General features: G+C 44.1%; 2 protein-coding genes across 7 annotated transcripts in view; one reads left to right on the top strand and one right to left on the bottom strand.

Annotated features, from left to right (window-relative positions):
* Positions 1 to 719, bottom strand: part of ANKRD66 (ankyrin repeat domain 66) — a 46,135-nt gene extending 45,416 nt beyond the window's left edge. The window contains exon 1 of one of the 2 annotated variants that reach the window (XM_064287031.1): positions 486 to 719. The gene's annotated coding sequence lies outside the window, so the exon portion shown is untranslated. The remainder of the gene's footprint in view (positions 1 to 485) is intronic. The other variant, XM_064287024.1, reaches the window with a different exon arrangement.
* PLA2G7 (phospholipase A2 group VII) overlaps positions 461 to 23,261 on the top strand; it is a 48,626-nt gene continuing 25,825 nt past the window's right edge. The window contains exon 1 of one of the 5 annotated variants that reach the window (XM_023545197.2): positions 461 to 588. The gene's annotated coding sequence lies outside the window, so the exon portion shown is untranslated. Of the gene's footprint in view, positions 650 to 732; positions 996 to 23,261 lie in introns of those variants that run through there. The other 4 variants (XM_064287020.1, XM_064287013.1, XM_003404450.4 and 1 more) reach the window with 4 other exon arrangements.

The following is a 23,261-nucleotide window of genomic DNA, read 5'->3' as shown; positions in this document are numbered from 1 at the left end:
ATCGATACCCAACGGATAAATTTCCGAAATGCGGGAAATGCGCGGCATTTCAGATTATCCATGGGGACAGAGTAACTCCGAACATGGTGAAACAAGCATGTGGGGTGTGATGTGGAGTGAATTAGGGAACAAACAGGTCCTTCGGTCTGAGAGCTATTTGGATCCACCTGGGTGCAGGTTAAATTACCTGCATCCGAGTTACGGGACCCAGGGCCCCGGGAAGGTTGGCGCGCCGGAGCCCGGCGGGTGCAGAGCCCGGGCTCGCTGTGGGCGGCCGGCGGCCACTCGCTCCTCCCCGGCCCCTCCTCCCGCAGCGCCGGGGGAGGGAAGGTCCGGCGGATAAGGCCGCGCTGGGCGCCGGAGCCGGGAGCCTAGGCGCAGCCAAGCCGCAGGCCTCAGGCCGCCCGCCGCCCGCCGCCCGCCGCCCGCCGCCCGCCGCCCGCCGCCCGCCGCCCGCCGCCCGCCGCCCGCCGCCCGCCGCTCACCGGGGCTGCCTGTCACCCCACAGCGACGGCGACTGCAGCCGGCCAGAGCCTCGGAGTGCTGCCAGCAAGAAGCGGTCGGGTTTGGCGCGCTTGGGTTGCGTCGGTGAGTGGCGGGACGTGCCTAGAGACTCGGGTCCCCGTAAGCAGCGCAGGGCAGCATCAGGGTAAGGAGGGAACCCAGGAAACGCTGGAAACCAAGGAGAGGTGCACGGCGGGCTCAGGGGGAATTGTCACTGCGCTGCAGGCTGGAATCCAGGAGCAGCGACAGGTCGGGGGCGGTGTCTGGAACCGCACCCGCCCACTGGCTGGTCCTGGGCTTGCAGCCCCTGCAGCCCTGGGGAACAGCTCTAGAATTCTTTGAGGGAGGAGGGAATTTTGGCGCAGTGGCTAGAGCGCTCGGCTGCTAATCAAAAGATCGTCAGTTCAAAGATCACCAGTCTGCTTTGGTAAAGATTTACATACAGCCTTGGAAACCCTACGGGCAGTTCTACAGCGTCCTGCAGGGTCACTGTGAGTTGAAATTGACTTGAGGGCAGTGCGTTTGGTTTGTTTGTTTGCTTTTTGCCTCCCAAACCTTTTTTCAGAGACATGAACACAAAGAATAAGGAGCCCTGGTAGTGCAGTGGTTGGCTCCTGACTGCTGGGTTAAGCGCCCGGCTGCTAGCCGAAAGGTGAGCGATTGGAACCCACCAGTCGCTCTGCAGGAGAAAGATCTGGCAGATGCGGCCGTCTGTTTCCTTGGAGATTTATAGCCTTAGAAACCCTACGGGGCACTTCCGCTCTGACCTATAGGGTCTCTGTGAGTTGACTCCATTATAGCAAAGGGTTTGGTTTTTTGTTCAACCCAAAGAACTAGGTGCTAAAAGGGGGAATCAGACCAGGGGAAATAGGGAGTTTTCTTACCTATAGATCTTCCGCCAGGACAGAAAAGTTCTTTGGGGGAGTTCTGCTTTTCTTTAAAGCCCCCTTTAAAGGGCACGTGAGTTCAAGTGTGAGAGAGAAGAGTTCCAAATCAGACTTGCACAAATGACCTTTGACCCAAATAAGAAAGCTAAACTAGGAAAGTGTCTTAAGAGTAAGAGCTGGAAAATGTATCCCCGAAAGTGTTTTTCACCACCATTTCTATGGTGGCTTTTGTGTTGCTGTAATGCTGGAAGCTGTGCCACTGATATTTCAAATACCAGCAGGGTCATTCATGGTGGACAGGTTTCAGTGAAGCTTCCAGACTAAGGCAGACTAGGAAGAAAGACCTGGAGATCTACTTCCAAAAACCAGCCAATGAAAACCCTATGGATTACAACAGAGGATTGTCCTACTGATATAGGACCAGGCAGTGTTTCATTCTGTTGTACTTGGGATCGCCACGAATGTGAGCTAACTCCATCCCATAACATGTTTCTATCAACGGTAGTGATGGTCTTCGGAGTGTTGACAATCCCAAAAAACTCGGGGCCAAATCTTTGCCTAAACTTTAACTTGGGAATCAGGGCATTAATATTGGCCTGATTTGTAAGAAGGAGGTGGCCTTCCAGGTCTGAGGCACCAGTGAGCTGCCAGCACCCAGGCAGATTTCCTTTCAATGAGAACCCTTGTGGCCTTCAGAAGCTGAGGAGAGCACCCACTGACCTGGCAGTTTCCAGTGCCCATGTCAGCTCACTGCACTCGAGCATTGAGGGTTCCTTCCCTTGCAGAGACATCTGTGTAGGAGGAGCTGCTAAGGACCACATGGTGATACTCCTTCTTGAACTGAGCTCTTTATACTCAAAGCCAGCACCACAGATGTCACTGTTCATAGAACCACTGAGACGGAAGGAGTTGCAGAGTTGGAAGGGACTTAATCTGGTTTGGCTGCTTATTTTACAGAGGAGGAATCCCTTCTGAAGTGTGAAAGGGCTTGCCCAGCTCCCCAGGACTTGTCCCTCAAACAGAACCCTGAGCATCTGGTTCCTCATTTCCTTCCCTCTGGGTGTCTCTGCCCTTTGCACTTTAGTAGTGAGGAACCTGAACGAACCTAACCACATTCCCTCACCCAGTTATGTTTGCAGAAGAATACAATTTATCATGCTTCTTGAGGCTCTTTCAGCATAGAGCTTTAAAAAGAGTGCTAACTAGATACTTGAGTGTCTGGAGTGGGAGCCATGGGAATGTCAGCTAGAATTTAGGGGGCCTCTCTTAATTCATTTTCCTTTCCCTGACAGCCCAAAACCAAAAACACCAAACTGGTTGGCATCGAGTCAGTTCTGACTCATGACGACCCCATGTGTTACAGAGTAGAATTGCTCCATAAGGTCTTCTTGGCTGTGATTTTTATGGCAGCAGATGACCAGGCCATTCTTCTGCAGTGCGTTCAAACCACCAACCTTATGGTTAGTTGTCGTTAGTTACTATTGAGCCGATTCTAACTTGTGTTAGCCACATGTGTGCAGGGTAGAGCTGTTTCATAAAGTTTTCAAGGCTGTGACCTTTCAGAAGCAGACAACCAGGCCTGTCTTCTGAGGTGCCTCTGGGTGGGTTCGAACCACCAACCTTTCTGTTAGTAGTCAAATGCAAAGTGTTTGCACCACCCAAGGACCTAGGAGATTGATATTTCCTGAAAAAGAAGATGGTCAGCAAGCTATTTATACCTTGATACATCTTAAGCCTAATTTTTTTCCTAGACCGATGATAACTGAGTCCTACTGACCCCTTGAGATGTTGAGAAATTTCCCTAGAGGTGAAACATTTGAAGAGAAAATACTGAATGAAGAGAACTTTAAGAGGATTATTTAGCTCTAAAATCGTATTCCTCCAGAAGCCAAGGGAAGCTTTGTGGTCTGAGGTGTGAGCAGCAGGCTCTTACTGCTCTTCTGTGATGTCAGGCACTTGTCGTGTGCCCTCACTGTCACTTTGTTCCCGTTTACATGTATGACTCAGAACACACGAATAGGAACAGGCTGATAAATATAGGCTTAGTAGCTTTTTTTTTTTTTTTTAAATAAAAAACAGTTGAGGAGAGAAAAAAAAGTCTGCTATAAAAATAGATACTGATTTAATGAAATGGGCTAGTGGATTTCTAGCACAGAAAAACCTGTTGCTGTTGAGTTGATTCCAACTCATCGCGACCCTAGCGGACAGAGTAGAACTGCCTCGTAGGGTTTCCAAGGAGTGCCTGGTGGACTCAAACTGCTTATCTTTTGGGTAGCAGCTGTCGCACTTAACCACTAAGCCACCAGGGTTTCCAATTGATTTCTAGCACAAACTTTGTTTATTCATTCATTTCAGTAACTACTTATTGAGCACCTACTGTTTGCCAGGCACTGAGTATACAGCAGCAAGCAACATAGAGTCCCTACTCTCCTGGAGGTCCCACTCTAGTACTGAGGATTGAGCAAAAAGTAAATTCAGATGGTGCTCAACATTTTGAAGAAAAGGAAACAGTGCTGTGGTAGCATGTTGTGGAGGCAGAGTGTGTGTATATGAAGGACAGGTGGAAGGGGGCAGGCTCCTTAGACTGGGTTTTGTGGAGATGACCTTGGAATGAGACTCCAGGAAGAAGGGCAGAGGGTTCAGGCAGAGGGAGCCACAAGTACAACATTTCTGGGAAGAAGCTCAGTGTGTTTGCAGCACAGTCAGGAGGTCAGCGCAGCTGGACTGAAGAAAGGTGGAGGAGAGTGGAGGAACGAGGCTGGGGGCCAATCATGAAGAGCCTCTGTCAGGATTTTGAGAGCAGTGGGAAGCCAGTGAGGGCTACAAGCAGACGTATGACATGGTATATGACATGGCGTGATTTGCGCTTTTTAAGGGATTACTCTGGGTGCTGTGTGGAGAATGGATTGTAGGGGAGAAGAGGACAGGCAAGGCCATCAGACCCAGCTTGGTGGTTGGTGACCTAATGGAGGGTGACAGCAGTAGATGGAAGTAGGCTATTTTGGGGAGGTAGAGTGGGAGCTTACTTAATGTTTCTCTGTCTCAAATTTCCCATCTACGAAATGGAGATAACACTGTTACATCTGGCCTGCTCATGTCATAGAATCAAATAAGCTAATGAATATGCTTTTAAGAGTAATGTAAGATTTTATTATTCTTATTATTTGCTAATGTTGTATTACTTCGAATTCCCTGTGCTTCATTTTTACAAATTTTGTAATAAATTCCAATATCTTTTTAGCTGTTTTATACTTGTTAATAAAAATGATTCATTACACATATGAAAAAAATTTTGCCATGTTTCAGGGTATTGAAAAACCTTAACTAAGAGTCACCAATAAAACACACCATCAGAGGCTGCAGTGAAATTAACGTGAAAAGAATGGCTGGCTTACTTTTTGAAAGTTGAATGTGTTCAGATAAAATTCAAAATAGAATATTAGAAGTGGAGTTTAGAAAAAATAGCAAAAAAAGTAGATTTCCCTTTGTCCTGGATAGGCACACATATCTTTTAGTGCGAAGATCTGTAGATAACTGAAACTTTATACATGGCAGTGGAATTTCTGGAAAGGGCTATGAACCAGAGTTGAATAGAATTGTTTCCCTTAGTGAAGCATTCTCTCTGAGGGGGAGCTCTTGAACTTTCCCCAGTTGATCACTGACTACATTTTAGAGAGTCAAGGAAGAGTTTTAAAGTTGTTTACCAACTAGGGTAGGCATGACCTTCTCAGCGACAGGACAACTAACTGCTGCAATGAGGCAACCCTATTTCTCTTTCCTGCCTCACTTTGATGTGGAACTTACTTGAAGTAGATACAGCTGCTTAGAAGAAAATAGAAGCCCTTCCTTATGTTGTGTGCAGTGAAAGGTTCCATTCTTTGTGACTTCGTGGCCTCGGGGTTATCTTCACATACCAGACCGCATTAGTTTTTTATTGGTAAATATGAATAAATTTCACCTTCAAGTGGCTCATCTAGTGATTCAAATTGCAGACAAAATGAGATAGTTAATTCTAGGACCTGGAGGAATTTTTTGTTGTTGTTGTTCATATCTACCATCATAGTCCTATAGGGTTGGAGTTGAGAGGTGTTGGGAGCATTTTTAAGGAAGAGGTCACAGCCTCTCCTGGAGGTCACTGGTCTGTTTTGTTTGACTTATATATTTTAAAAGCTGGACATAGTTGCTATCCTTTAAAATTCAGTAGATTTTACATACAAATATGGTTTTCCAGCTTTTCTTAAAAAAAAAAAAAAACAGAAGATCTAGTAACATGGTGCTGTCATTCTGAGATGGCAGCAATCAGCTGGAGTGGCTTGTTGTTAGGTGCCGTAGAGTCAGACCGACTTATAGCCACCCACATACAACAGAATGAAACACTGCCCAGTCCTGTGCCGTCCTCACAATCATTGTTATGCTTGAGCCCATTGTTGCAACCACTGTGTCAATCCATCTCATTGAGGGTTTTCCTCTTTTTCGCTGACCCTCTACTTTACCAAGCATGATGTCCTTCTCCACGGACTGGTCCCTCTTAATAACATGTCCAAAGTATGTAAAATGAAGTCTCACCATCCTTGCTTCTAATGAGCATTCTTGCTGTACTTCTTCCAAGGCAGATTTGTTTGTACTTCTGGCAGTCCGTGGTATATCCAGTATTCTTCCCCAACAATGCATCAATTCAAATGCATCAATTCTTTGGTCTTCCTTATTCATTGTTGTCCATATTTTGCATGCATATGAGATGATTAAAAATGCCATGGCTTGGGGCAGGCACCTATTAGTCCTCAAAATGACGTCTTTGCTTTTTAACACTGTAGAGAGGTCTTTTGCAGTAGACTTGCCCAGCGCAATGTGTCATTTGATTTCTTGACTGCTGCTTCCATGGGCATTGATTGTGGATCCAAGTAAAATGAAATCCTTTACAACTTCAGTATTTTCTCTGTTTATCATGATGTTGCTTATTGGTCCAGTCGTGAATTTTTGTTTGTTTGTTTGTCTCTTTATGTTGAAATGTAATCCATCCTGAAGGCTATAATCTTTGACCTTCATCAGTAAGTGCTTCAAGTCCTCTTTACTTTCAGCAAGCAAGGTTGTGTCATCTGCATATTGCAGGTTGCTCATGAGCCTTCCTCCAGTCCTGATGTTGCGTTCTTCTTCATATAGTCCAGTTTCTGGGATTATATGCTCTGTATACAGATTGAAAAAGTATGGTGAAAGGATACAACCCTGATGCACACCTTTCCTGACTTGAAACTATGCAGTATCCCCTTGTTCTGTTTCAACGACTGCTTCTTGGTTTAAGTACAGGTTCCTCATGAGCACAGTTACCCCTATTAGATGGTCCACTTTGCCACAGCCCCCACCACTCCTTATTCTATTACACAGGCCTGTTTAACTCATTAATGTTACCTGGCTGGCCTTTACAGACTTCTGGCTTTTTACTTCAGGTTTAGGGTTATCTAGTCTACCGTGTCTCTTCCCGCATCCAATACAGGAATCCTTCTTCCTATATTCCTTCTGATAGTTCACAGTCCTGTGCTTAAGCCCCTCCTCTGATAAAGAGGATGATGCTAATTGTTGGAAAGCACCTGCTAGTCGAGTTCTACAGTTGGGTTCCACAAAGAACCTGTTGAGGTTCTTTTCCACAGAACTGGGATCTGAGTTTTTCCGCATCGTGTACGTCTGTGGTTCCTTCCATAGCTCCTCATGTGACTTGCTGCCTTGTTTCCTCATCAGTCTGGTTACTGAAAGTTGTCCCTTTTCCAGCAGAGGATCTGCTTATTCATCTCCTGTTTTCTGTGGTCTCTCAGCCTCCTGCACACCCCAGTCTTCATGGCTTACATGTACATGGCAGACTGCTGGGGTTGGGCAGCAGTGGGTAGACACTGGATAATAATGGCATTCTTCTAAGTGCGTACACCACAACTTCACTATAACCCCATGAGTAGGGTTTCCCCTTGACAGATGAGGAGAGAGGCAGAAAGTAAAAACTTACTTATGGTCATCCATCTAGTAAACAGAGATTCTAGATTCGGATCTTGGGAATCTGAAACTAGAGCTAGATTCCTTAACCACTTATTCTAACCATCATGTAGCCACATATACATAGAATTCTGAAAAGATCCACTTACTCTTACATTTCTAAGTAGTAGTATATACATGGTGTGCGTCGTGCCTCTGTTCTGCTTCTTTTGCTAAGGACAGGGACTGAGTGTGGCTTTAGTTTTTCATAATGCAAAGATCTCTGACCTTTTAAGGGGAAGCCGCAATTATTTTTCCGAAACCTTAAGCTCATTGGATATGTATAGAGAGTACTAAATCTGGCAGGCCAGCGTCAGGCTGGTCTGTCTGGGAGCCACGGTCAGGGAGCTACAGGAGCAAGTAGCAATCACATGGGTTCGGGTCCTGACCAACTACCTGGATACCCTCCCTCCACCATAATGTTACAGACCTGTATGCCCTGCTTGGAAGGAGTGGGAATCCAGCTAAAAAAATGAAATGTTTAAAGAAGAAAATTTGAAATAGCAAGAATTTTTAAAATCAAGTATATTTTTCAGTGAAAACCATTTGCTCTGGAGTTATTTAAATAGCAGTCTTTCCTACTTTGTTAAAATGCTTCTAATGCTTTAACTTGTAAAAGTTCTAGAAGCTCCCAGCTTTTTCAGAAACCCATCTTTTCCCTAAAGCAGTTGCGCATTGCTAAAGTGGTTATTTCATGCGACTAAAGTTGTCCCTTCCATTTGTGCTTTAGGAAATCTATTTATCTTCATCACCCTGGTTTGGAACTACCCCAGTGTGTGAAAGCCTGTAATATATTGAACCTTAGATCAAGAGGCAGTTGTTCGGACAGAACAAGGGGATACTGATTGGTTTAAAGTCAGGAAAGGTGTGCGTCAGGGTTGTATTCTTTCACCATACCTGTTCAATCTGTATGCTGAGCAGATAATACGAGAAGCTGGACTATATGAAGAAGAATGGGGCATCATGATTGGAGGAAGACTCATTAACAACCTGTGTTATGCAGATGACACAACTTTGCTTGCTGAAAGTGAAGAGGACTTGAAGCACTTACTAACGAAGGTCAAAGACCACAGCCTTCGGTATGGATTGTACCTCAACATAAAGAAAACAAAAGTCCTCACAATTGGACCAATGAGCAACATCATGATAAACGGAGAAAAGATTGAAGTTCTCAAGGATTTCATTTTACTTGGATCCACAATCAACAGCCATGGAAGCAGCAGTCAAGAAATCAAAAGACGCATTGCATTGGGCAAATCTGCTGCAAAGGACCTCTTCAAAGTGTTGAAGAGCAAAGATGTCACCTTGAAGACTAAGGTGCGCCTGACCCAAGCCATGGTATTTCCAATCGCATCATATGTATGTGAAAGCTGGACAATGAATAAGGAAGACCAAAGAAGAACTGATGCCTTTGAATTGTGGTGTTGGCGAAGAATATTGAATATACCATGGACCGCCAAACGAACGAACAAATCTGTCTTAGAAGAAGTACAGCGAGAATGCTCCTTAGAGGCAAGGATGGTGAGACTGCGTCTTACATACTTTGGGTATGTTGGCAGGAGGGATCAGTCTCTGCAGAAGGAAATCATGCTTGGTAAAGTACAGGTGGATTGACACAGTGGCTACAACAATGAGCTCAAGCACAGCAACGATTGTAAGGATGGCTCAGGACAAGGCAGTGTTTCATTCTGTTATGCATAGGGTCGCTATGAGTCGGAACCGACTCGACGGCACCTAACAACAACATACTGAACCTGACCTTTCTGTGAAAATACCTCCACTTTGTGGCGTTTTTAGGGCTTCCCCGCCTTTTTCATGGATCACAGAGAGTATTACGTTTGTGCTGCTATTTGCCCCAGCTACCTCAGATCTCTCCCAACCACACAACAGGTTTGGTTTTTTGGCTGTGGTAAACCAATGCGGTTCCATTGTGCAGTCAGGGATGAGAACCCTGAGTTAGAGGTTTAGACTGGAAAGTAAGATCAGGAAGCTCTAGTATGGCATCGGCCTGCCCAGTGATCTTAGATAACTTTTAACCTTTATGACCATTAGGCTGTATAGGATCTCAGGTGTCTAGGCATTGACACACTGAATGCAAATGAGTTCTGATGTTCAAAATGTTGAATAGGATCAACTAGTGTTATTTTGCATGCAGCTTTTAAGTTCTTGTGCTTACTAGTGGCTGTTTTATTAACTTATTTCCACAACAGGGAACTACTTATTTTGCTCTTTTGACTCTACCTCTTTTTTTAGGTTGTGAAATGATTACACAAGAGTTATATCTACTGTGCTCAAGATAAGAGTCTTTAGGCACTTCTGAGAAGTCACTTGAGTGTTATGCATTCAAGATAGTGTCCAAATTAGTTTTGATTCTCTTAGCTACTGTGAAAGGGAGAAAATAATGTTAATAGGTATTAACTTTTCTCGTTTGTAGTTTCTATATTAGCAAGTATTGAGTGGGAAATCTTTTACTAAGGTGTGGAAGAGGAATCATGGAGCCCTGGTGGCACAGTGGTTAAGAACTCTGTTGCTAACCAAAAGGTCGGCAGTTCAAATCCACCAGCCACTCCTTGGAAACCCTATAGGGCAGTTCTACTCTGTCCTGTAGGGTTGCTGTAAGTTGGCATTGACTCTATAGCAACGGATTTTACCAAACAAGGGTATAAAACCAAAAGCCAAGCCCGTTGCCATTGATTCAATGCCAACTCATAGCGACTGTCTTGGTCATCTAGTGCTGCCATAACAGAAATACCACAAGTGGATGGCTTTAACAAAGAGAAATTTATTTTCTCGCAGTCAAGTAGGTTACAAGTCCAAATTCAGGGCGTCAGCTCCAGGGGGAGGCTCGCTCTCTTTCTGTGGGCTCTGGAGGAAGGTCCTTGTCCTCAGTGTTCCCATGGTCGAGGAGCTTCTCAGGCGCAGGGACCCTGTGTCCAAAGGATGCGCCCTGCTCCTGGTACAGCTTTCTTGGTGGTCTGAGGTCCCCCATCTCTCTGCTTGCTTCTGTCTTTTATATCTCAAGAGATTGCCTCAAGACACAATCTAATCCTGTAGGTTGAATCCTGCCTCACTACCACAACTGCCGCCCATCCTCCCTTATTAGCATCATAGATGCAGGATTTACAACATATAGGAAAATCACACAATACCAGGAATCATGGCCCAGCCCAACTGATACACACATTTTTACCCACCCATGGCCATGGAGTGGACTCTGACTCAGAGTGACCCTACAGGACAGAGTAGAACTGCCCTGTAGAGTTTCCAAGGAGCGCCTGGCGGATTTGAACTGCCGACCTCTTGGTTAGCAGCCATACCGCTTAACCGCTACGCCACCAGAGTTTCCCACACATAAAAAAAAAAAAAATTTTTTTTTTTTTTTTTATGTTTTCAATCCATGACAGCGACCCTATAGGACAGAGTAGAACTGCCCCACAGGGTTTCCAAGGAATGGCTGGTGGATTCAAATTGCCAACTTTTTTGGTTAGCAGCGGAGCTCTTAACCACTATACCACCAGGGCTCCCAAACAAGGATATATAGTTGCTTAAAAAAATATTTCTCACAGAAAAATGTATGACCTAATTTACATCTAATTGTGAACAGTAGTTTTCACTTGTTCCTGAGCAGGGGAGGGAGTGGGTGTAAAGTTACAGAGATTTATGCGTTCAAAGTCACACCTTTTTGTAATTTTTAAACTTTTAAACAATTCTTATATAATACTATGTAAAACGGAAACCCTGGTGGCGTAGTGGTTAAGTGCTCTGGCTGCTGACCAAAAGGTGGGCAGTTCGAATCCACTAGGCCCTCAGAAACCCTATGGGGCAGTTCTACCCTGTCCTATAGGGTCTCTGTGAGTCAGAATCAACTAGATGGCAATGGGTTTGTTTTGTTTTTTTGTTGTTGTTTTTGGTTTACTATATAAAACAACAAAAGACAGTGCAATAAAAAAATAGTAATAAATTACTTAGAAATCAGGGCTGGAAGAGCAACAGTCTTCTGTCTTCATCCTGTCATGATGTACCTAAAGCAGATTTTATCATCTTCCTCCATCGTTCAGTCTGTTATTAGATGTATTTTGTGATATTTAAGCAACATGCTTTGATGTTAGTTGATGACTAAATTGGCTGTCTGGTCTCAGTCTATGTATGCTCTGTGTTAGTCTTCTATTGATGTTGTAAGGAAGTACGACAAATTTCAGTGCTTAAAGCAACACAAATGTATTTTCTTTGAGTTCTGTAGGTCAGAAGTCTGATTGACACAGGTCTCACTGGGCTAAAACCAAGGTATCAGCAGGGCTGTCCACGTTCCTTTCTGGAGGCTGTAGAGGAGAACCGATTTCCTTGCCTTGTCTAGCTTCTAGCGGCTGTCCACATTCCTCGGCTCATGGCTTTCCTTCAGCTCCAAATCCAGCAATGGCAGGTGGAGTTCTCACATTGTATAATGCTGACCACCTCTTCTGCCTCCCTCTGCCACTTTTAAAGATCCTTATGTTTCCCCCGGGCTCCCTGGGTAGTGCAAACGGTTAATGCTCTTAGCTGCTAACCGAAAGGTCAGACGTTCATGTCTGCCTAGAGGTGCCTCAGAAGGAAGGCCTGGTGCTCTAAAAAAAAAAATCTACCTCTGAAAAATCAGCCAGTGAAAACCCCACGGAGCACAGTTCTGCTCTGACACACATGGGGTCACCATGAGTTGCAATCAGCTCTATGGCAACTGGCTTATGACTACAGTGAACTCACCCAGGTAATCCAGGATAATCTCCCAATTTTAAGATCAGCTGATTAGCAAACTTAATTTCATCTGCAACCTGAATTGCCCTTTGCCATGTAACATAACATATTCACAGGTTCTGGGAACATTTTGGGGGAGGGGCGGTTATTCTGCCTGTCACATGGCCCCATCTTAAAAGCTAATCAGAACAAATCTGGCAAAGAGAGTACTGATATTTGTGAAAGATGTTTTCTTTTCTGAGCCTTTGCTAATAACAGGAATGTTAAACCAGGAATGCCCTGGTCTCTTGCCAGGACTGGGTTTTTACTTGGACAACTTACAGCTTGTCAGCTCTTGATATTAATCTTATAGACCCGAGACTGGAGCTTTTACGATAGCAGTGGACTGAGTTGTTTTGGTTTGTCTTTTGTTTCAAGACGGGAGATGATGTCTGATGAGAACTCGACGGTAGCATTCAGATATGGGGATATTGGGGTTAGCTGCAGCCATGCTAGCGTGTGTAGACCTCAGCTGAGATTTGAAGAGGACAGTAAACAGGAAACCGTGGTTTCAGTAGTAGGCACGAGGTTCTCAGAACAAAGGCAAAAATGTGACACAAACTCTTAAATGGAGTTAAATAGAATGTGTTAACCTGAATGCTCTTTGAAGTGTTTTCTTGACCTGTCAGGAAGATACTTTATCTAGTGGTCAGGGGGACAAAATTGAGGAAAATGGTTTTGGGACCTTATTAACTATTGAAAAAATTATAGATTTTTAAAGTATAAATATTCTCATTGATTTAAAGAATTGGAAAAGAGAAAAGTACAAAGAAGGATAAAAATTTACCTTTAGTTTTCAGTTATCCATAAAGAAGACAAGCCCTGTAAATATTTGTTATTTCCTCTCCTTCCCTCTCCCTCCCCCTCCTTCGTCTTTTGGTCTTCGGTATCTGGGATCACAAGTGATTCTTATGACTTTTTACTTGGCATTAAACATAAACACTCTTGGCGATCATACAAACTCTTCTTAAATATTCTTTTCTCTTTATTTTTTATTAGTAAAGCATTTTATTGGCGAAAATGTGAAACATAATTAGAAAAACACCCATAATTTCACCCCCATTATATTAATTAATAACCATGTAATGATTTTTACATGACAGTAGTTTATCTTTTTCAATTAAAATTCTGTTGAAAACAGTTTCCTAAGTCATAAAGCATTATTTTGTAAATATCCGGTTAGATCACTAAATAAGAACCCATTGATGAATAGCATGGTTTACTTAACTATCCAGCTATTGTTTGATGTTTAGAGAACTTCAGCGTGTGTGTGTGTGTGTGTGTGTGTGTGTGTTGGCTCTTATAAATAGATGCAATAAGTTTTGCAGGATATTAAGTTTTCAGGGTTTTATGTCCCTGTGTATAAGTTTTTTTTTTTTTGTACTAATCCCAGAAATTTAATTAAAAGATCAAAGGGTATGTATAGCTTGAGTCTTGCCAAATTGCCTTCCAAAAGCCTGTGTACCCAATTACATTCCCACCAGTGTTGCCAAATTTGATTTAGTAAATTCTACAGTTGTAAAGCATAGTAAGACCATAGGTAAGCACCAGGCTTTTAGTCTGTCAGTTATTACTTTGTTTGGCTGGTTACGTCTTTCTCAAAGAACATTTTGTATTGGTTGCTGCTGCTGGTGGTGGTAATGGAATTTCTGACATTGTGATTCTGAATGTTGTATCAAGGGTTTGATCTTGGATTCACCAGGTCTGTGAGAAATATACAAAGTCACTTTTAGACTTTTCAGAGTCTTTGGAACTGACTCGACAGCACCTAACAACAACAACGATGACAGAGTTCTCAAATGTAAATACATTTCTAGCTAACTCACATCCCAGGTTCAGAAAAAGGAACTTCACTATGGAAAGAGAACTTTGAAAGTTAAAAGACTTCTTATGAATTGTTCGTTTGTCTTCAGTGGTCATCCTCTCAGAGAACTTGGTGATCATCAGAAAATGAAAGAAGCTAGTGTCTCAGGAAGCCAGGGACTTGGTGGCCATTTATAGTAGAACTTCGTTCTGAAAATCAAAAAGTGCTCTTTTCATTTTAGTAACAGGAAATTTTTTGTGATATTTATCTATAATTTATAACACTTCCATAAAGGATGAATAGTTGCATATAATAAATTCACATAGAACTATGAAACAGCTAATGTAAAAAAATTAAGTTAGAGAAATGGATCAGAAACCAGAGGAAGGTATTGTTAAGTGCCCAACATGTACAAAGAACTGTGAGAAATTTAAAAAGATGAAGGGTATTGGCCCCTTTTCAGGAGCAGCTTCAACCTATTTGGGGAAAGAAAATGGACAGGAAAAGATTTTAAACATTGCAAAGCAACATGTGAATTACATGCCAAGTAATGGTTTAAAAGTGAGAATGGTTTCTGAGAGCTGAAGAGGCGTTGGGGGAAGTTGATTTTGGGTCTTTATCCCCTAGACTGGAAACCCTGGTGGCATAGTGGTTAAGCGCTATGGCTGCTAACTGAAAGGTCGGCAGTTCAAATCCACCAGGTGCTCCTTGGAAACTCTATGGGGCAGTTCTACTCTGTTCTATAGGGTCACTGTGAGTCGGAATTGACTCGACGTCAACGGGTTTGGTTTTTTTGGTTATCCCCGAGACTCAGGAAGGAGGAGACCCACAGCATGGGATGAAGAGCTGGTTATAGAGAGGAAAGGGTGAGCTTTGGCTGGGACCTGAATCAGTGGCAGGTTGAAGGGCTTTCTGAGGAAGTGTAAGCCAGGTGTTCTCCATTGTCCTCGGAGAAGCATGTTTTCAGATCCTCATCTGTAAGGCATAGGAGAGCAGAGTGAAGGTGGGCCTATGCATTTAAGAAGAGAATACTTTACCCCAAGGGAGAGGGGTGAACTAAGGAGAAAAGAAGCGGGCTGCTTTCTGATCAAGAATCCCTGGTGGTGTAGTGGTTAAGAGTTCAGCTGCTAACCCAAAGGTCCACAGTGCAAGCCCACTAGCTGCTCTGCAGGAGAAGGATAGGCAGTCTGCTTCTGTAAAGATCACAGCCTTGCAAACCCTATGGGGCAGTTCTACTCCATCCTATAGGTTCTTTATGAGTCGGAATCCACTCCATGGCACTGGCTGGTTTGGCCTTGTGATCATTGAGATAGCCTATAGCTGGACTGAGCCTCTGGGCTCAGCTGTGTTCAACAGACAAGTTGAAGCTCCAGACCCATCTGCTTTACATATTCATCTGCCTTGTTCTCCATACACACACGCACATACATATACCTGTATCATGGGGCTAAGGACACATAAACGCTCCATTCTATGGTTCAGAAGTCATTTCCGTGTTTATTCAGCAAGCATTCATTGCACGTCTGACAGATGAAAGGCCCTCACTGCTGGGTGCAGTGGGAAACATCACTGCCTGTAGGACAGAGGTCTAAACTCAGATGTACTACATGCAAGTTCTCTGTGTTCTGGCCCCTGCTCTTGGCTCCAACCTCCTTCCTGCAACACCCCTCTTCTAATATATCTTACACCTTTCTTAGTAATACCCCAGCTCATCACAACATAAAGCGTCCCGTGCCTGAAGTGCCTTCCTTCTTCCCCCCATCAACCCAGGTCATTCTGCCCAGTGTTTTTCAACTGGCGGTGATTTTGCCCCCAAGAACACATTTGGCAATGTCTGGAGACATTTTTGGTTGTCACAACTGGGGGAAGGGAGTGTGCCACTGGCATCTAATGGGTGGAGGCTAGGAATGCTGCCAACCATGCTACAATGTGCAGGGCAGGCCCCCACAACAAAGACTTATCGGCTGCAAATGTCAATGGCGCCAAGGGGGAGAATCCCTGATGGAGCCTGAGCCTGAGCTACTGATGCTGCCTCAGCAACTCAGCAAGAGGAAGGAAATAAGTCACCACCTCTCAGGTCATCAGTCTCTCTCATTTCTCAGGATGTCGTCTCTAGAATCTAATATATTTTGCTCCCCATGAAGCCTAGCTGGTTCCTGGTGGAAACGGGCATTAATTAAGAGTCTGTGTCTGGCCCTATGTTGGAATTTTCTCCTTTTTTCTCTGACCTTAACCCTCTGAAATAAAAAAAAAAAAAAATTTTTTTTTTTTTCCTCTGAAATAGGCATTGTTAATCCTGTTTCGCTGTTGAGATTCAGGTTTCAGGTGTGAAATAATTGACGTAAAGTTGGTGCTTCTGACTGCAAACCCAGGCCGCCTTGTGGTGGCCTCAGCAGTCCCTGTCCACATCTCTACAGAACCTCGTTGTGCATACAAGAACCCAGGTGCATCTCACCTACTGCTGCCACAAACCGCATGGTGTGGTGCCCAGGGAACCAGGTGATCTAATCCTAGCACTGCCATTAATTTGCTGTATGGTCCCAGGCGAGTCACTTCCCCACTCTGGGCCTCAGTTTCTTTGTATATAAACAAAAAGGATTAGACTAGCTGGTCTTTACTGGTTTGACCTGAACTAGAGTAGGTTATGCCCATCTTTATCTGGACCACAAAACTGTGCATTCTTTGAAGGATGTAAAACCTAAGAAAGCCAGAACCTGTAAAGTGGAAACCTGTCAGAGAAGGAAAACTGTCTTCCACTAAGAGAGAGCAATAGAAAAGTGGTAAGACTGGTGGGAAACTTGTGAGACACTGAAAAACAAGGCAGTCCTGTTGAGTTCCGGCTCCCACAGGTTTCACTGTATTTTGTTTCTCATTGTATACCCCAACATCCCCTGCCTCCTTCCTTCTGTCCCTCCCTCCCCCAACACACACACGCACGCGCGCGCACACACACACACACATGCACACACACACACACACCTGGACTCCCTTGAAGGCTTAGCCCAATGCCTGGCTCATGGTTACTAACTTGAAATTGTAGTAATGAGCCACAAGCCACTGAGTTTTTCTTTTTTTGGGTGGGGGGGGAGGTGCGCAGTGGGGGTAGGGTTGGGGGGAAATACCTACCCCGCATTTTCAAACTGGAACTAAGCATACCTTTCTCCTAAACTGTTGATATAAAGCAAAGCTCCACAACCAATCTTGTCTCTGAACTGGACCTATCTGCCTTCTGCTAGGAAAACTCTGGGGGCATCGTGGTTAAGTGCTATGGCTGATAACCAAAGGGTCAGCAGTTTGAATCTACCAGGTGCTCCTTGGAAACTCTATGGGGCAGTTTTACTCTGTTCTATAGGGTCGCCATGAGTCGGAATTGACTCGATGGCACTGGGTTTGGTTTGTTTTTTGGGCCTTCTGCTGGGTTGGAAGTCATTCCTTTAGATTTAGTTGCCCAAGGAAAGAGCTGGGGGTTTGTTTCTTTTCTTTTCTTTTTTATCTACTTAAGTAATGCATGTTCATTGTTAACAGTTAGATAAGTATATGTTAAAAAAAAAAAAAAAAAACCCTGTATCACCTATAATCCTACCACTTAATTATAACCACTGAGAACATTCTGGGATTATATTGATCTTTATTTTTTTACTATTTGCACATAAATGTGTATATTTAAAAAATAAAATCACATTATACTGATTATTTTTTTTGACATACACCTCTGCCGACTGGCCTTGGTGGTCATAGCTCTGAAGCCTATCAGTCATATGATTCAGTCAGTCTCTCTAAGCCTCACTGCTTTTAACTATAAAGTGGAAGTAATAGTACCTACCTAACTTTACTCCTATAGGAGCCCTGGTGGCACAAAGTTAAAGCGCTCAGCTGCTCATTGAAAGGTCAGCAGTTTGAACCCACCAGCAGCTCTGTAGGAGAAAAGACCTGGGATTCTGCCCTCATAAAGATTTGTTGTTGTTGTTGTTAGGTGCCATCAAGTCAGTTCCGACTCACGGTGCCCCTGTGTACAACAGAATGAAACACTGCCCAGTCCTGCGCAATCCTCACAATCATGGCTATGTTTGAGCCCGTTGTTGGAGCCAACCTGTCAATCCATCTTGTTGAGAGTCCTCCCCTTTTTCACTGACCCTCTGCTTTACCAAGCATGATGTCCTTCTCCAGGGATTGGTCCCTCCTGATAACATGTCCAAAGTACATGAGACAAAGTCTCACCATTCTCGCTTCTAAGGAGCATTCTGGCTGTACTTCTTTCAAGACAGATTTGTATGTTCTTCTGGCAGTCCATGGCATGTTCAGTATTCTTTGGCAACACCATAATTCCAAGGCATCAATTCTTCTTTGGTCCTTCTTATTCATTGCCTAGCTTTCACATACTTACCAGGGGATTGAAAATACCTTGAAGTATTTACTGATGAAGATCAAAGACTACAGCCTTCAGTATAGATCACACCTCAACATAAAACAAAAATCCTTGCAGCTGTACCAGTAAGGAACATCATGATAAACAAGAAAGGAGCCCTGCTGGTGCAGTGATTAAGAGCTCAGCTGCTAACCAAAAGGTCAGCAGTTTGAATCCACCAGCTGCTCCTTGGGAACCTTATGGGGGCAGTTCTACTCTGCTGTGTAGGGTAGCTGTTGAAGTTGTCAAGGATTTTGTTTTACTCGAATCCACAATCAACGCTGATGGAAGCAGCAGTCAAGAAATCAAACGACACATTGCATTGGGCAAATCTGCTGCAAAAGACCTCTTTGAAGTGTTAAAAAGCAAAGATGTCACTTTGAGGACCAAGGTGCCCCTGACCCAAGCCATGAGGATTACATCCTAGGCATCCTCATGGGGCAGTTCTACATTGTCCTGTAGGGTCACTATGAGACAGAATCAACTCCACAGCATCTAACAACAACTTTATTCCTTAAGGAGCCCTGGTGCTATGGTTAATGGTTAAGTGCTCAGCTGCTAACTGAAAGGTTTGCAGTTGCACACAACAACTCTACTCCTTGTTGTGAGTACTAGAGATAACGTAAAGTACAGGGTGGAAGAAGTTGGCCCATAATAGGCTATCATTAAGTAATAACTATTTATGCCTCAGGAATCCCTGGTGGTGCAGTTAACTTGGCTGATAACTGGAAGGTGGGAGGGTTGAGTCCGCCCAGAGGTGTCTCCGAAGAAAGGCCTGGTAAGCCACTTACAAAAAATCAGCTATTGAAAACCCTCTGGAGCACAGTTCTACTCTGACATACATGGGGTCACCATGAGTTGAATAGACTTGATGGCAACTGGTATTTATGCTACACATCACCTTTTTTTCTTCTTAAGTAAACCAGCAATCAAACTTTGAATTATTCTGAAGGTCTGAGTTGAAGTCAAAATACTTCTTTGCTTATCTTAGGAGTTCCTGCTTCTTCTCACAGGAAAACAAGTGAAAGCAGCAAGTTGAGACCTTGGATCACCTATCCCCAGGGTCTCTCCTCGGCTGCCTGTGATATGTTAATCAGGAACATTGGTTGATACTTCCTGAAATGTGTTTCATCATGTCCTCTTCTGGCCCAAGGAGTTCTCATTCAGGTTTTTTAAAAAATGTAAAGCTGATTAAAAAAAAATACATGTGAGTTTTTCTTATTCTTTAAGCCCTTTGCTATCACATCAATAGTTTAATTTCAAAAAGACTTGTCCGGAGCTGCACACTTCACTCTTCAGCCTTCTGAGAAAGGACTGGCTTATGTTGTCCCAAATCAAGGGAACAATTTGTTTCAAAGAAGAAAAATTGTCCCAATTTGTTTTCAAATGTGAGAAGAAATGGTATTCTAGGAACAGAACTGTTTGCTCTAAGGTTTGTTTTCCTTCTTAAGTATGGTCTATTGCCTTTCTTCCCTGAACACAGAAATATGATCACAAGCCATACTCTGAATAATTCAAGCTCCTAATTTGATGCCTGTCTCTTCTTAGCAGAGCTTGGTGACAGAAAGCAACCTTGCTTCCTCCTGTCTGAAACTGCCTGAAGGTTGCTGGGGTAGCCAGAGTGGATTACTGCTTTTAGGATCTGGTTTGGAGGACATTAAAATCCTCTTGTCTTCAAAACATCTCTCCACAGTAGCCTACAACTCTTTCCTTTGGAGTGAACTTTCAGGGTTTTGAAGTGAAGTCTCCGGAAGGCCTTGGTTAAAAAGAAAGGCTGTTACTTGGAAGTCAACGAGAAAAACCTAAGTAACACACCTTGTTGAACTGCAGTGCCTTTGTGTTGCCATGATGCTGGCAGCTGTACCACTGGTATTTCACATAAAACCCTGGTGGCATAGTGGTTAAGTGCTACAGCTGCTAACCAAAAGGTTGGCAGTTCAGATCCTCCAGGCGATCCTTGGAAACTCTATGCGACAGTTCTACTCTGTCCTATAGGGTCGCTATGAGTTGGAATCGACTCGACAGCACTGGGTTTGGTTTTTTTTTTTTGTTTGTTTAGCAGGGTTACCCATGATGAACAGGTTATAGCAGAGCTTCCGGACTAAGTCAGACTAGGAAGAAAGGCCTAGCCATCTACTTGTGAAAATTATCCAGTGAAAACCCTAGGGATCACAACAAAATACAGTCCCACAAAGTGCTGAAACAGAAGCCCTGTAGGTTGGAAGGCACTAAAAATACACAGTGGTCGCAACAATCACTCAAGCATACCAGTGATCATGAAGATGGTGCAGGACCTGGCAACATTTCATTCTGTTATACGTAAATTCACCATGAGTCGGAGCCCACTCAATGGCAGCTGACAACAATGGCAACTCTCAGCAGCTTGTTCACCTTGGGGAGTTGTGATGGTTGAGACTGTGTGTCAACTTGGCTGGGCCATGATTCTCAGTGTTTTGACAGTTGTGTAAGATTGTGATCACTTCCCTGTTGAAATCTGATATGCAATCACCCCCATAATGGAATCCGCTGAGTGATACCAGCAGGGCAGGTCCTGTGATAGCTCACCGCCTCCTTAGCCTTCATCTTTCCGCCCTCTGCTGCCTGCTTGCTTCCTGCACACCTTATCAAGGCTTTTGGCTTGTTCTGGATCCTGCCTGCAGCTGCCTCTTGTTCCTCTGACCTCTGGTTCTTGGCACTTGAACTAGCAGCTTACCTACCAATCTTGGGTTCGCCAGCCCCTGCAGCTACGTGAATCGGGAGAAGCCTTGCGGTCTTGCCTGCTGATCTTGGAATTCATCAACCTTCATAGTCTATGAGCAAGATCCCTGCTCTCCAATCTGCCAGTCTTGGGTTTGCCAGCCCCTGTGGCTTTGTGAATCAGGAGAAGCCTTATCCTGATCCACAGACTTGAGACGTTCCAGCCTCTACGATCGCGTGAGCTGTTTCCTTGATATAAATCCCTCTCTATATATACTTGGAAACCCTGGTGGTGTAGCGGTTAAGTGCTACAGCTGCTAACCAAAGGGTCGGCGGTTCAAATCCACCAGGCACTGCTTGGAAACTGTATGCGGCAGTTCTACTCTGTCCTATAGTGTCGCTAGGAGTCGGAATCGACTTGACGGCACTGGGCTTGGTTTTGGTTTTTATATATACTTATATGCTTTACTGGTTTTGCTTCTGTAGAGAACCCAGCCTAAGACAGGAGTTTACACCTTGAAAACCAGGGCAAGGAATTGAGGGTGTAGAACATTTGATAGTTAAGTTTTAACCAAGGCAGATCATTGTGGTAGACCACAGGGAGGTACCCAGACATTACCAGGGCATTTAATAGCCTATGGAGGTGAAGAAGGGCAGTGAACCCAAAATTTCCCAAGAAGTGCAGGAGAAATGTTAATTCCAGTTTTAGGGGAAGCTGGAGCCATTAACAAAACCCGTAAAATCTATTTAGCAGTACCATCAGTGGACCAAGTGGATGATGACTAAGGAGTGACTTTAGTCAGCAAAGAAAAAGTCTTCCTGTTCCTACCTCAAGGTCATTATTTATGGCTTAGCTTTAATGTAATTAACATTTATTAAGCAACAACTACTTAGCTGTAACAGTGTACAGTGCTAGGAATGTAAAATGAGTATGCCGATATTAGTATAAGGAGCCCTGGTGGTGCAATGGTTAAGCGCTCAGCTGCTAACTGAATGGTTAGTGGTTTGAACCCACCAGTGGCTGTGCAAGAGAAAAGAGCTGGTGATCTGCTTCTATAAAGAATACAGCCTAGGAAACCCCGTGGGGCAGTTCTGCTCTGTCCTACTCTGTTGCTATGAATGAATATCGACTTGATGCCACACAACAATATTTGTATTTAACTGCTACATGCAAAATGTATAATTTAATGTATCATTTAACCCTGGTTGGTATTCTCATCCTCATCCCTGTTTTACAGGTGAGGAAATAAGAAGGATTAAGTAGTTTGCAGGAGGTCAACTACTAGTGTCAAGGCTGGGCTTCATACCCAGGCAGTTGGACTGTAGATGCTAGAGATGAAACAGCCAATCACTATAGTGTATCAAGAAGTCACAACCTAGTGTGAGATCATCTGAGAATGTGTTTATGGTCTACCTTGTGGCCCACGTCAAAAAGAAGGGATTCTTGACATTCTCACTCAAGAAATGTTTACTGAGTGCTTGCTATTTGCCAAAGGCTCTTGTGGTGCAAATGGGCAAGGCACTCTGCTGCTAACTGAAAGGTTGTAGGTTCAAGTCCCCCGGAGGCACCTCAGAAGAAAAACCCGATGATCATCTTCCCAAAAATCAGACATTGAAAACCCTATGGAGCATAGTCCTACTCTGACATACATGGGGTCACCATGAGTAAGAACTGACTTAAGGAGGGTAACTGGTTTGTATTTGCCGGGTCCTTGCTAATAGGAATACAAAGACAAATGGGCCCAATCCTTTCCCTCCAGGAGACCAGTCTCTGCCCTTGAGGAGCACACTGGCTATTGGACTAAGCCGTTCTATAAACAGATCATTGCAGGAGAGTCAGCTAAGTGGCTTGAATAGAGCCATGCACAGAATGCTGCGAGAGCAGAGGGAGCCTGCGATGCTTGTAGTGCCTTGCAGCCTGACTGTACCCACAGGGGAACATGCCTTCTCTTTTGGAATCCATGAGGAGTCAGTCCAGAGAAGACCTCTTTTCCTGACTGCAGGGAACCTTCAGTCAGGGTTGCCCCCTTCTTGGGACACGGCTGTCTTGCCAGTAATCTGAGAATAGTCTTAACATATACTTCCATCCCACAGAACACGCCAGGCAGAGATAGTGGTGGAGGACTATGTATTTTGTGGCACTGGGAAGGTGAAGAGAAGAGCAGGATTCCATTTCGGT

Source organism: Loxodonta africana, chromosome 1 (assembly GCF_030014295.1).
Source record: "Loxodonta africana isolate mLoxAfr1 chromosome 1, mLoxAfr1.hap2, whole genome shotgun sequence".
In the NCBI taxonomy this organism is placed as follows: Eukaryota; Metazoa; Chordata; class Mammalia; order Proboscidea; family Elephantidae; genus Loxodonta; species Loxodonta africana.
This window is presented reverse-complemented; position numbering and strand designations above follow the sequence as displayed.